At 35.7% G+C, this 13,528-nt stretch overlaps 1 long non-coding RNA gene across 1 annotated transcript; it reads right to left on the bottom strand.

Annotated features, from left to right (window-relative positions):
* Positions 1-3,339: 3,339 nt before the first annotated feature.
* On the bottom strand, positions 3,340-7,987 carry LOC121395407. Its single transcript, XR_005962461.1, has 3 exons — positions 7,792-7,987; positions 5,418-5,465; positions 3,340-3,566 (listed from the first exon to the last, which is right to left on the bottom strand). It is a non-coding gene; the product is annotated as an uncharacterized LOC121395407 (long non-coding RNA).
* Positions 7,988-13,528: the final 5,541 nt, after the last annotated feature.

The following is a 13,528-nucleotide window of genomic DNA, read 5'->3' as shown; positions in this document are numbered from 1 at the left end:
ATTAATTTAGTAGAAATACTTGTGCAAATCTGTAGAAGTGTTTTAACATGAACTTTGCTTTTAGTATAATCATTGAAAGGGTTACAAAAATTACATTATTGGCCTATTGGATTGCTCTGTATAAAATCTAAAGAATGCTTTTTATATATTTTACACAAATACATGCGAGAAGACTCACAAGAACAGAATGGTCAACCCCATCATTAAAGGAAATTGAGATAAAAAAATGTCAAACATTTATTGCCTTCTAGGATCTAAATGATACTATGAGATCAAAAATTACAGTTATTTCCTTCTCACTCTATTGTATTCAACAATGCAAATATCACCTAAAATCTTTAATAATATTATTAAAACATAAAAAGAAGCTCTTGTCTAAATCTATTTATATTCTCTATTTTCAGTTCAAATACATCATAACACATATGAGATAAAATCTAAAGTTTATTTGAGAATAGCTAGTATAATTAGATGGCTATTAGAGCACATCAATGCATTAATATGTACAGATATAGCAACGGGTAGTTCAGCTCAGGGTAGCTCATTTTATATATTGTAGTGTATTGAGATTACACATTATTAACATAACCACAATAATCCCTAGTCTAGGATAATAAATAGTGCTAATGATCAGGGATTTGTTAGCCTTACTATTAGATATTAATCTTTGTAGCCCTTTCTTTTATGTTTTCCATCTCTGGTTTTTTTTTCAGATTGAAGAATTTGGACAGATGCAACTCTGCTAATAATAGAACTATCACAGGTTTAAAAAACTCTAAAACCTTTTAAGCGATTATGAGAGAAATGTGTACATCCATTGTCTGTATTACAATACACCAAGATTCGACACCTCAAAGTGTTGTTTCTACAGCTACATTCATAGTATACTATACAAGCCCATAAATCTTAGCGTTGAGTCTGTCAGCACATATTATGGAATCATTCATTAATGCAGGTGTGTCTGACTCAATTCCCAAAGGGCAGATACTGTGAATGCTTCTCATAAAGATGTCAGGATTAAAATATTCAAGATGCAGATTTTCACACCTGCTCAACTGAAGAATTTTTTATTTTCACCTCTTAAGCATAAAGCTACCAAATTAATTGGATTGCAGAATTGTAATTTATCCCAAGCAGAATGTCCATGTATTTAAATGCATTGTCCCAGTATTAGCCACTTCTGTATTAAGCACATTCTGTATACATTGATTATACACAGACTTTCATCTCCAGAGACAACCTCCAAAAAAATAACTAGAATAAAAAAAATCAACCAACATGACATATATATGAAAAGGGTCAATATACTATTCATTTTCTATTCATTTTCTTCCAATTTTCCAATTGTGTAGTAATGCTTCAGTCTTAAACTTCTTCTGTGTGTGCCTCAGGATTATCAAGGGAATAGAGAAACATATAACATGAGTTGCTACAGTGGTGTGTATCTTTAAAAGTGATCATTAAAAAAAATAGATATTGTAAAAAAAGATATTATAAAAAATATTTTTACTGACATGGGCTGTTCATATTCACACCATTGTCTCAAGCTGAACATTTCAGTTAGCTATTTGCAGAAGCTGGATGCTTTCTTAACTGAAGTCACATCTTTTCAAAAGTCTTCTGAAGTGGTATAATCTCCGATCAGACTTCTTTCTGATAGTTCTATGGATGCATTTCCAGTAAAGGAAATCACAAAAATGTTATGTTGTCCACTTACTCTATCACGGTACCTGTGATTTGTAAATCTGTTTGCTTGATTTTGAACTGATCTAAAGTCTATGATCAACCATTTTTATGTTTTCGTTATTTTCCCCATACTTATTTACATCTAGTCACTAGGGGGCACATTTACTTAGCTCGAGTGAAGGAATAGAGCAAAAAATACTTCGAATTGGCTACTTCAACCTTCGACTATGACTTTGAATCGAACGATTCGAACTAAAAATCGTTAGACTATCGAATGGTCGAATAGTCGAAGTACTGTCTCTTTAAAAAAACTTCGACCCCCTACTTCGCCACCTAAAACCTACCGAGCATCAATGTTAGCCTATGGGGAAGGTCCCCATAGGCTTTCCTAGGTTTTTTTGATCGAAGGAAAATCGTTCGATTAAAATCCTTCGAACGAAGGAAATGCGGTAAATCCTTTGACTTCGATATTCGAAGTCAAAGGATTTTACTTCAACGCTCGAATACCCTCGATATTCGACCCTAAGTAAATGTGGCCCTAGTTGTCTATAGGCTGTCTTCTTGGATGACATCAGCTATTGAGGTATTGTCGGCAAATTAACTGCTGGATCAACTAGCAGTTAGGCAGGTTGAAATAGAGTTAAAAGGTTGAACTTGATGGACGGTTGTCTTTTTTCAACCTAACTTACTATGTTTCTATATTACATTTAACAGTTATGTATGTGGATACACAGTTATAGGTATATATGGAGAACAGTTTAGTGCTGGAACAGCATCCTTATTGTTTCCCTCTGCTCATTGATATTGTAGATGACAAATTCCTTCTGATTTTGACAGATTTGGGTCAATTTAGCACCCAGTTCAATATTGTACTTAGAAGACCAAGGTACTTTATTTTTAAGAGTTCTTTATTAATATCATAAAATTTAACAGATTTAACAAGAACCCAAAGTTTTGATAATATTAATAAACTGACTCCTGTTTTTAGTCTTGTATAGAAGTAAACAGTACAGAAAATATCTAAAATATCTAGGAACCATTTATTTTAACGTCATCCCATGAAGGAGTAATGTTAATTTCTGGGTATTGTCTTACCTCAAAAGAGTATGCATCACAGCCATTTGATTATTAATTTTGAGTCTGATCTTCATTTCTCAATAGGCAATGGCCCAAATGATACTGGCAGAATGAAAGCTTGAATATTGTAAAAATTATTTTAACTGTATCTCTATTAAATAACTCCATTCTTAATCACCATTTTTCTAAATCCTCGACTGATGTTTTCTTTTCCATGTACAATAATACCAAATAATTATGATGAGACCAATAAACAAGAGTACCTCAGTTACAATACGGTGTGCTCATACAGCAAACTGCTAGGTATAGACAGGTTAGGCACACTTATTGATAGACATAAAAAATCAAATACTACTATTATTTTTCCAGCCACTGTATTTTAAGCTGGAACAAATAGTTTTAGTGGAACAAATATAATTGTTTGTCTTTGTGAGATGATAAAAACCTTTAATTCACTTCTCATTAGCCCACTGAACTGCAATGTTAAAACTTTCTCTCAATAGAAATTTATTAGAAAGTCTGGATGAGTGTGGTATAATTTTGATTCAATTATAAGGAAAAAAAGTGTACAGCAAATGAGTTTATAGCTCCATTTATTCAGATATTATTCTGGATATCATTGGATAAAGCCTGAACAATTTATGCTATTCCAAGGGACTATGAGACACACCATAACTTGATATGAGCAAGATCTTGGACAGATGTCTTAAAATAAATAGATAACAGAGTAGTTATTTTAGTCCTTGTTTAACACTTCTTGACACATTTTTTGTCTTGGGTACAATCTTGTGGCTTGCAGGGATCTACAAATTAAAAAGACATAACATGATCAAAAACAGTTGACATTAAGGAAACTTCTTAATGCATATGCTTACTTTTAAATACTGTAGTAGAATTAATTTTAAATCATGTTCAGTGAACTTCAGTGTTGATGACTTATCACACAACAGATTGTTTAGAGTAATGTCATAATATGCATGAAGTTTGCCTAGATCTAGTAGCCAACAGCAACCAATGAGATTCTGTTTTCACTAAGCTAACCAGTAAATGGTATCTGATGATTGGGTGATATGAGTTATTAGACTATTAGTGAACATTTCACTTTTTAATACATTACACCATTTTGTTTTTCAGAAATATAGGTTATAAATATGTATTTATAACAAATACTGTATTTATAAAAATGTGTTCATTTGTAGAACAGTTTTGTTGTCTCCCTAATATGCAACTGAACCCTCATCAAATAATCTTTATGTGGGAAACAATTCTTGACCCTAGGCGACAAAAAAAAGCCCTAAATCATGAATTGGGCAGCATACACGGTTTTCAACAAATAGGGCTTGTGCAGAACGTATGTTTTGCCTTTTCTTTTAGCATAGATATTCAAAGTTCCTTGCATGTTAGACAATTAAATTATTAATATACAACCCCTTCCTTCTTACTTTGTTTTGACTGGTTTATTAGCAGCAGTCCATTATGCAGGGGGATAATCTGTGCACTGTTAATCTAATTATCTACCTAGAGTAGCTTCAAATTCCTTGTTTGCCCAGTTTAGCTGAAGAAAATTCACGATAGGTAAAATGTATGTATGTTTAAAACAATCCTTATTCATTGTTAAACAAGCAGGTATAATGCCCTTTTAATCCTAGTATTTATATCCAGTAGAATATTTCATTTCCTAATATCTCATATCTCCTATCAATCTTCACTTGAATAGACAAATTGGGTTATATTCAATCATTCTATGCTCTATTATCTTCAATAACAGAATCATGCTCCCTTATATAATTTATATCTTAATAAAGCAAAGAACAATATCCACTGTTTTGCAAAGTGAGCTAAGTCTGTATGCCTTATAAAAAAGCTTCTTGGGGTGGTAGATAAAGTTACCTGTGTCTGTAATCATCATCCAGGTCAACTATATAGAATGGACTGTATAAAAATAAGGCATAATATGATCATTTCGAGAATTGTTTAAAATCTGATCCGGCTCCTCACTTCAATTTGTAAACTCATTTGCAGTTTATTTATGTACAGAAATAATGAATATTTTGGTGAAAGCCACAACAATAATCATGTGCTTGACCCAGGAGGAAATTCAAAACTGAACTTTTAGCAAAGACATGCAGGGTTGCTAACTTGGTTTTCTGACAATGTTTTAAATAGGCAAATTTATATAAATATGTTCTGCTAGTACTTCTTTATTGTTGTTTTAAAGCTAAAGGACATCAAAAACTAAAATGTGTGACATCCCCAACGCACTTAGATTTTCACCTGGACAGTGTTCCTTTTTGTAACAAAAAAAAGAAAGTGCTGTGGTACCATGTTACTCCCAGGGATCTCTTGAGTGGGCTTGCTCATGGGCATTATTTAAAATTAATTTGTGCAAGTCTACTCATGGCGTTTTTGGGAATACAAGTAAGATGTCAGTGTGCCACTTTCTTAGAAGATTCCAGGGTCAGTGCATTTTTTTTGAAAAGGAAAACCAGACCAGGGGAAAAAGTGATTTAATTTACTGGGGGATGCCTACCATTTTGGAGCTCCTTAGTGAATCAGCCTTTCCTTGACCTTTAGGCTGAATCTTCTTATTAGAAAAGGAAATAACAATTAGAATACAAAGTCAGGTATGCAGTCTATAATGAAACATTAGGTACCTTTGCATTTTGGTGCAGGTTTAGGGCATTTTGGAGTAGTCTTGCAAGCTATGGAAGAAAAAGAGAAAAGACCTTGTGAGAAATATAAACAAAATAGCCACATATATATTTGTAAATTTAAATAGTAAGTGGCAAGTTCTGTGTTCCAGCTTATGTTACATTACTAAACATTCCATTAAATGAGATAGTGTTATAGTTTAAAGGTTATGCATATAGGTGACTTTCATACTGCATTTAAGTGACAGGTCACCAAATAACACAGCTTTATAAATAAAAATCAATTGAGACACTCACTTAGGCTACTAAGCATATTTCTCCAGATCTACATAAGTGTACCTTAAGGTGGATTTATAGGTATCTTTCCACTCATAGGCTAATACTGCAGGTCAGCTAGAAAGACTGGGACAATTAATCACATTTTTTTTCATTGTCCTACCTGCATCTGGTTGAATGTAGGTAATCACTGATTGGTTATTATGGCTTACTGGTCTGTCCAAATGTGCCTAGTATAGATAGGTACGCCCAGTCAATGTCTAAGACATCAACATTAATGTCCCAGGAAGATCCAAGGTTATCTGCTGCCTGACATGGCAGAGTTCAGGGTGCCCTTTGCCACCTGAGCTTCTTCATCCCATCCGGGTGCAAGTTTCCTCTAGAGCAGTGGTGTGAAACTGCATTATTCACAACTGTAATCCCCCGTATTGTTCACACCTGTAATCATTTTATTGTTCACATGTAAAGCCCTGTACTGTTCACACCTCAGACCCATACTGAGTGCCCATATTGTTCACCTGTTCACACCTCATACAAACTGCTGGAGGGGCACCAGCATTGTGTCACTGTGTGTAGTACAGTATGAACTGTTTATCTTAGAGTTGTCCCTGTCTCCTGTTGTATTCTGCCTTCTCTATGCTCCCTGTGTGCCAAACTCCAACTGCCCTATGCTCCTTGCATGTGCCATACTGTGTCTGCCCTATGCTCCCTGTGAGTGCCATACTCTGCCTGCTCCATGCTTCCTGTATGTGCCCTACTCTGCCTGCCCTATGCTCCCTGTGTGTCATACGCTGTCTGCCCTATGCTCCCTGTGTGTCCCATACTCTGCCTGCCTGGTTTAAAGTGGGTCCGGTTTAATATCCACTGGCTTTCACCACATAGGCTGAAAACATCCGGCCCTCAGTACCACAGAAGTTGGGCAGCACTGCTCTAGAGGAAAGTGCACTGATGAGATCTCTAACATAGAAATTAATTTCCTTAGTTTGGATCTTGAAGTCACATGGAATTAGTAGAAACATATTTGCCATTCTTGAAGAACAGCTATGAGCAGCATGGTGGTGCAATAGTCTGCAGTGCTGCATTGCAGCACTTGGGTCCTAGGTTTAATTCCAACCAGGACAGTATCCGCAAGGTGTTTGTATGTTCTTCCTGTGTCTGTGTGGGCTTCTTCTGGGTACACTGATTTCCTTCCACATTCCTTCCACATTCCAAAAACAAACTGGCAGGCTAATAGAATTTAATCCCCAAATGTAATAAAAGGCACTAGGGGCCCCATTTAAGAACACTTTAACATTCGGCTAGTAACAAATCATGAGAGTTCCTAAACTCTTGCATGGTTTCGTCATGTTAATACAAGCGGGGTTTTTTTTTTAAAAAAAAACCCAAAAACCTTGGCACCTAAAACCTGCCCAGGAGCTGTAATCCATAACAACCTATGAGATGTTTGCTTTTAAACAGATGACCATTAAATGCTACCAGCTGATTGGTTGCTACGGGTTACTGCACCTGGGTAAACGTAGTGCCTTACATTGTAAGCTCCACTTTAGGCACTCTTGCACAAACTCCTCTCTTGTGATCTCTGTACATACAGCATGGTCTTGAGCAATAAAAAAACGCTCCATTATTTATGGTCACTTTTTGCAACTAAAGTCATTTATGGTGGCCTACTGAAAGGTGTAATGTATTAGCATTTTCTGTTGATTTGTTTTGAAATGGATAACAGCAAGACCAAGGAATTCAAGGAAATTATTAAACTATTTCTTTCAAATATATATATATCTCTATAATATTTTATTGGTCCTCATGTCCAAACTTTATCTCTGCAACTATGATTTAAAAAAATATTAAGGTGTATATTAAATAAGATTTTGTTTGGAAACCTACACTGGCGTCTATATTTACGGTCCAAAATTAGCATTTGTTCATAATGCAGTTTATATTTGAAATGAATCTAAAGGCCAATATAGACAGCAGCCCCTCACATTTTCTATTGACTTCACTCTTATCTACCCAGAGGGGATCTGCATGCTAGTATATAAAAGTAATCAAAAATACAGTTTCAGTTGTCCTTTATATAATAATTAAGAGAATTATTACTTACGATCTTTGCATTTCTGGGGCTTTGGTTTTGGGCATGGGTCTGGGCATTTCTTCTTGTCTGCTTTTCCAGGCATGGTTTTATCTTGTTGAGTTCACAGAGCAGTCCTTATGAAAAATATGAAGTTATGAATTGTTCAGCTGTTGATGGTGTGTATATTTATACTTGTATGAGCAAAGATAACAATTGAGTTAGGGAGATCTTTTTCCTTGAGATGATACACAGTGCATTCCAAAATGGCCTATACATGTGTCATGAATGATAATTTAAATATAATTATTATGGATTATTTCCATGTGACTGGGTGTGTCCATTTTGAGACCAAGGCTCATGTTTGGATCATGTGTTTAATTAATATTGTATTTAAACTCATTTAACTAAGTAATTACATTTGTCTCCCAAACATACAAAACTTGCCTTTTCAAAAAAAGCAGAATATCTATCATCAGATGAGAATACTGCAAAAGTGTTGCCTTGACCCAACAAATATACATAACACAGTATAACTCTATTATTTCCTATCCTAAGGGTATTCTGTAAAATAAAAGATTTACTTTTTTAATGCTGACTATTGTTTGTTTAAATATACGGTATGTTCAGTATTAGTTTAAAGGGTATCAAAACTGAATATAGAAAATCATCATAACTGTAATGCACTTAAATCTGTTTTATTTTGTTTTCCCCAACCGTACTTTTTTCCTAGTTGCAAACATCACAACAATGCTGTGAATCACTGACTGATGTTACTTGTTCTAATTGACCAATTCCACCACAAGCCATTTAAAATTACCTTCTAACAAACAGCATGGTTAAGTTGCCATTAGTAAGATGAGGAAGTACATGAGTAAACCACATATATTTTAAAAAAATTAAACCTGCTTGTGAAAAATAAATTATTAAACATCAGTTACAGTTTCCAGATTCATATTTATATCAATGACTATTTTGCTGGTAGTCACTTGTAGTGATGAAACCTCATTTTCTTCTTCCTGTAAGGAAATATATTATAGTTAGACATTCCATGAGTCATAGTAAGATGAATCCTTTTCTTAAAGGCACAGAGATTTGTGGTACAAAAGGGCTTTGAATGGACAACTACAGATAAATTAAAGTACTGGTCAAAAATAATGGTGCCTCAATTCACAAATTACTTTGAAATAAACTGATCTACAAAATAAGTTTGAAGTTGATAAAATCAAGTTTCCACAATTCCTTATTTCACTATTTATATTACAAAATTTGTATTCTATTTAGAACTTAACATATAATTTCAGTTAATAAAAAATGACCCCAGTCAAAATATGTGGCAGCAAATCTTTAGAAAGAATAACTGAAATAAGAGGGCTTTGGTTCATTGTCTTGCTGGAATCATTATTTGCAACATAAATTGTAACAGAGATTGCCCATGCTTTTTTATAATTATGTATCTCACCTCATTGGACAGTTCAGACTAGTTCAGACTAGTTATGTGCATTAAAGATACCTGTAACTTATCATTGATTAGTTTACTTGCATAACTTATGTATTAAATGAGAATCATCTTAAAATTCAAATATTTCTTATAGTTAGTGCCGCTAACTTTGTCCAGTCCATTTTGGGATACCTATGTGAAGTTAGGTAAGATTTAGGGGCCAGTTTAAGAATGGTTTGCTCAAGTGATTTTCCATTAAGGAAACGCCATGTGAGTTTACTAATCATGTGGGGTTTTGTGCCAAAAAAACAGGGTCGACCAGTCAAAAATTGGTCCCTTCATAATTTTTTCCAGTTATTTTGTGTTGTTTCTTTGCTATGATTACAATAACATTGCTATTGCCAATATTTTTTCTGGTAGAACTGGTGCATGTTTTCGAAAAAGAGAGCAATTGTGTCAATATGACTGTATATATAAGTTCTACCTAGGGATGCTTTGATACCATTAAAAAAGCATAGTAGAGCATTACTGGTTACATGTTATATAAAAAGAATAATATAGGTGATTAAGAGAGCTGTCAAATAGACTGTAATTTAGCAAATTAATATGCATTATGACAAATTATTAGTTTATTATTTATATTAATCCAATTTACATAGCATTTTAGCAAGGATTGTACTGTGCCTTGACGCACACTTGGCACGACCTATGGAATATTTTTGTATCTGTGCAACACTATCAGTACCAGGTGGTAAATTAAAAAGTAGAACTTGATGAATAAATATATAGATTTTTTCAACCCAAATGACTATGTGGCAAACATATAACATTGTTTCCAAATGCATATGAGCTATCCATTGGGCTGTTGTTGTGGCAACACTGCGGGGGTTGGTTGCTGTGTGTTAAAGTATACACTAGAAATACTGTAAAAAAACATCTTGAGCTAAGAACACCTAGAGCAAAGAACATAGGTCTGCATCACTCTTTCAAATGTATGAAATGTCCAAAGTGCAATTAGAGTAATTCTTAAAAGGAACAGTAACACCAAAAAATGTAAGTGTTTTAAAGTAATAAAAATATAATGCCGTGTTGCCATGTACTGTTAAAACTGGTGTGTTTCCTTCAGACACACTACTATTGTTTATATAAATAAGCTGCTGTGTAGCAGGGAAGCCATTCAAAGGAGAAAAGGCTCAGTTTACACAGCAGATAGCAGATAAACTCTGTAGAACATAATGGTGTTATCTGTTATCCACTATTTAACCTGTGCCATATAGCCTTTTTCCAATTTCCGCCATTGCTACACAGCAGCTTGTTTATAAAAAACTATAGTAGTGTTTCTGAAGTTTTACCAGTACAGGGGAACAGTACATGATATTCAGGTGCGCTCCGCCAATGAGGCGAGCTGAGGCGCTCGCCTCAGGCGGCAGCGCCAGATAAGTTTCCAGGGGCGGCAAAAAGCCGCTCCTGTCACTTTAAAGAGCCGAATTTCCGGTTTTGAAACCGGAAATTCGGCTTTACTAGCGCGAGAGAGCGCAGTTGCGCTCTCCGCACTAGTGTTTCTGCCAGGGAAGGGGCGGCATTTAAGGAGCCGCCTCAGGCGGCGTCTTCATTAGAATCGGCGCTGATGATATTTTCATAACTTTAAAACACTTTCATTTTTTATGACTATGAAGATTTTCCATTCATCCAGGTCATGGTATATAATCATCATTTATTTATATAGTGCCGACAAGATACGCAGTGCTTTACCTTAGTTATAACAAACAGGGAATAAATGGAGGATAACAAACAAGGGATACAGAGTACAATAGGATTAGATGGTCCTACAAATTAGTGTTTACAAAGTAAATGTTATGGTACAATTGAGACTTTAGGATTTTAGAAACAATTTTGTGATTTTGATACAGCAATGATTGATTAATTAAGGTACATTGAATAAGCTTCTTTAAACAGGTGGGTCTTTAAGGATCGCTTGAAGGTTTGGAAAGAAGGAGAAAGTCTGACAGCTCGAGGCAGAGAGTTCCAGAGAAAAGCAGAAGCCCGAGAAAAGTCTTGTAGATGAGAATGGGCAGAAGTGATGAGAGGAGAAGAGAGGCGAAGATCAGAAGCAGATCGAAGGTTGCGTGAAGGAGTGTATTTGGAGATCAGAGATGAAAAATAGGGAGGGGCTTCATTATTAAGTGCCTTGAAAGGTAGTGTTAGTAATTTGAATTTGATTCTAGAGGAAATTGGGAGCCAGTGAAGGGACATGCACATGGGAGCTGCTGATGTTGAGTGGTGAGATAGATGAATGAGTCTAGTGGCCACATTTAGAACAGATTGGAGCTATGAAAGGTGACTTGTTGGTGTATATCTAATATAAGTAATTTAAAAAACAACTGGACTTGCTGGGTAATTATTGAATACTCATCCGAGCAGCTTCTTCTGTTCAACTGACTGGTGTGGGAAGTTCTCAGCAAATAGACTATTCCACTAATCCAATTACAACGGCACATTGTAACTCTTCAGAGAGGTGAAATCTGAAATTCACAGAGGTATTAGTTCTGTGATAGGATTATCAATGTGTCATGCAACTCCTAGAAACAGGTGTTACTTGTGAGAGTTGCATGAATGGATTTGTGAAGTGTTCTGAAACCGCCAGGGTACAGATGTTAGAACAGCATTGTATGTAGCAGACAGGTGGTGTCGAAGGCCCCCGCCTCTTTCAAACCAGCAGCCTTCTTTATCCAAGATTTGGACATCTTCAAAGGAGTGTCCCTTGTCTTTTAGGTGTAGAAAGACAGCTGAGTCTTGCCCTGTAGAGCTCGCCCTTCATGCTGAGCCATTCATTTGGTGAGCAGTTGTTTTGTCTCCCCAATGTATAGATCAGTGCACTTCTGACTACACTGGACTGCATATACCACATTGCTTTGTTTTTCTTTAGGCGTTGGATCCTTCAGGTGTACCAGTTTTTGTCTCAGTGTGTTGCTAGGTTTGAAAAACACAGGGATGTGGTGTTTGTTGAAAATCCTCCCGAATTTCTCTCTATGGGATGACTATGTTTCGCCTACTATGTGTTTCCGGGTGGTTATTACTTTTGGTGTTCCTTTTTGGGCTTGGTTGCTGCTGTTTTGAAATAGGACCAATCTGGGTAGATACACACTTTCAAAGCGCCTCTGAGATGTGTATGCTTGTCCTTGGACTCTGTATCAGTTGCCACACATTCCGCCCTGTGGTGCAGAGTTCTAATTACACCCAGTTTGTGTTCCGGCGGATGGTGGGAATTGAACAACAGATATTGATCTGTATGAGTGGGTTTCCTGTATACTTCCTCTTGGATGCATATCAAACAGTCTAAAAAGGCAAGTTTGTTCCCATGGACATCTTCCAAGAAGATGTCCACTGAGTTAAACTGAGTTCATTGGATCTGATTTTAACCCAAGTGTCATCCACATATCTGAACCAGTGACTTTGTGTAGTTCCCTGGAAAGTAAGTAAGGCCATCCTTTCCACTTCCTCCATGTACAAGTTAGCTACAATGGGAGAGACTGGAGAACCCATTGCACAGCCATGTTTCTGTCTATAAAAAAGGTCCTTGTACTTGAAGTATGTGGTGTCAAGGCACAAAAAAGCACAGATAACAGAAAAAAACATATTTTTTTCTCCTTTTAAAACACACAGTAATACACTTTCCCCTACTAAAATTAATAATGTATTATTTTCTTTTTGTAAGTCAAGTGTGGAAATAAAGTGAGTTACTGAATTAGTGGTCACATGCTTCCTGAAATGAGTAAGAATTGGAAACAGGTCATTAAAAATCTGATGCCTATAGTAATGATAATTGAACACATGATGACACATGAAGAAATCGTTTCTACAATGTTTGTATTCACAAAGCAAAACCTCAAGAAGAAACAGGAATCTCAAGCTCTTCCTATGTATTATGAATACCCTCCTACTTCAAAATGTGTACCTAAATGAATGAACTACCAATACAAACATCAAACCAACATATGCTACTCATGATGGAATGTTACACAGGCAGCTAGTAGAAAACAAGGAGTAGGAAATAGCTTTACTCTAGCCACAATGTTGTTCAACTGGCGGCCCACAGGCACCCCTTGTGTGGCCCCCCACACGAAAGTCTCCCTGCTGTGACTGCTTACCTTGTGGAAGCTTTAAAATGTATCAGTACTAAGATTAACTGGTCCCTACAAATGAGTTATTACTAAAATTGTCCACATTGGAGGTGTTAGACACTAATTGTACCTTATGCAGTATTGACATTGTCAGTTTATATACATCTATACCTCAAGATGAGGGAATTATGCATATTGAAGAGTGTCT

Source organism: Xenopus laevis, chromosome 7L, assembly GCF_017654675.1.
Source record: "Xenopus laevis strain J_2021 chromosome 7L, Xenopus_laevis_v10.1, whole genome shotgun sequence".
Lineage (NCBI taxonomy): Eukaryota > Metazoa > Chordata > Amphibia > Anura > Pipidae > Xenopus > Xenopus laevis.
This window is presented reverse-complemented; position numbering and strand designations above follow the sequence as displayed.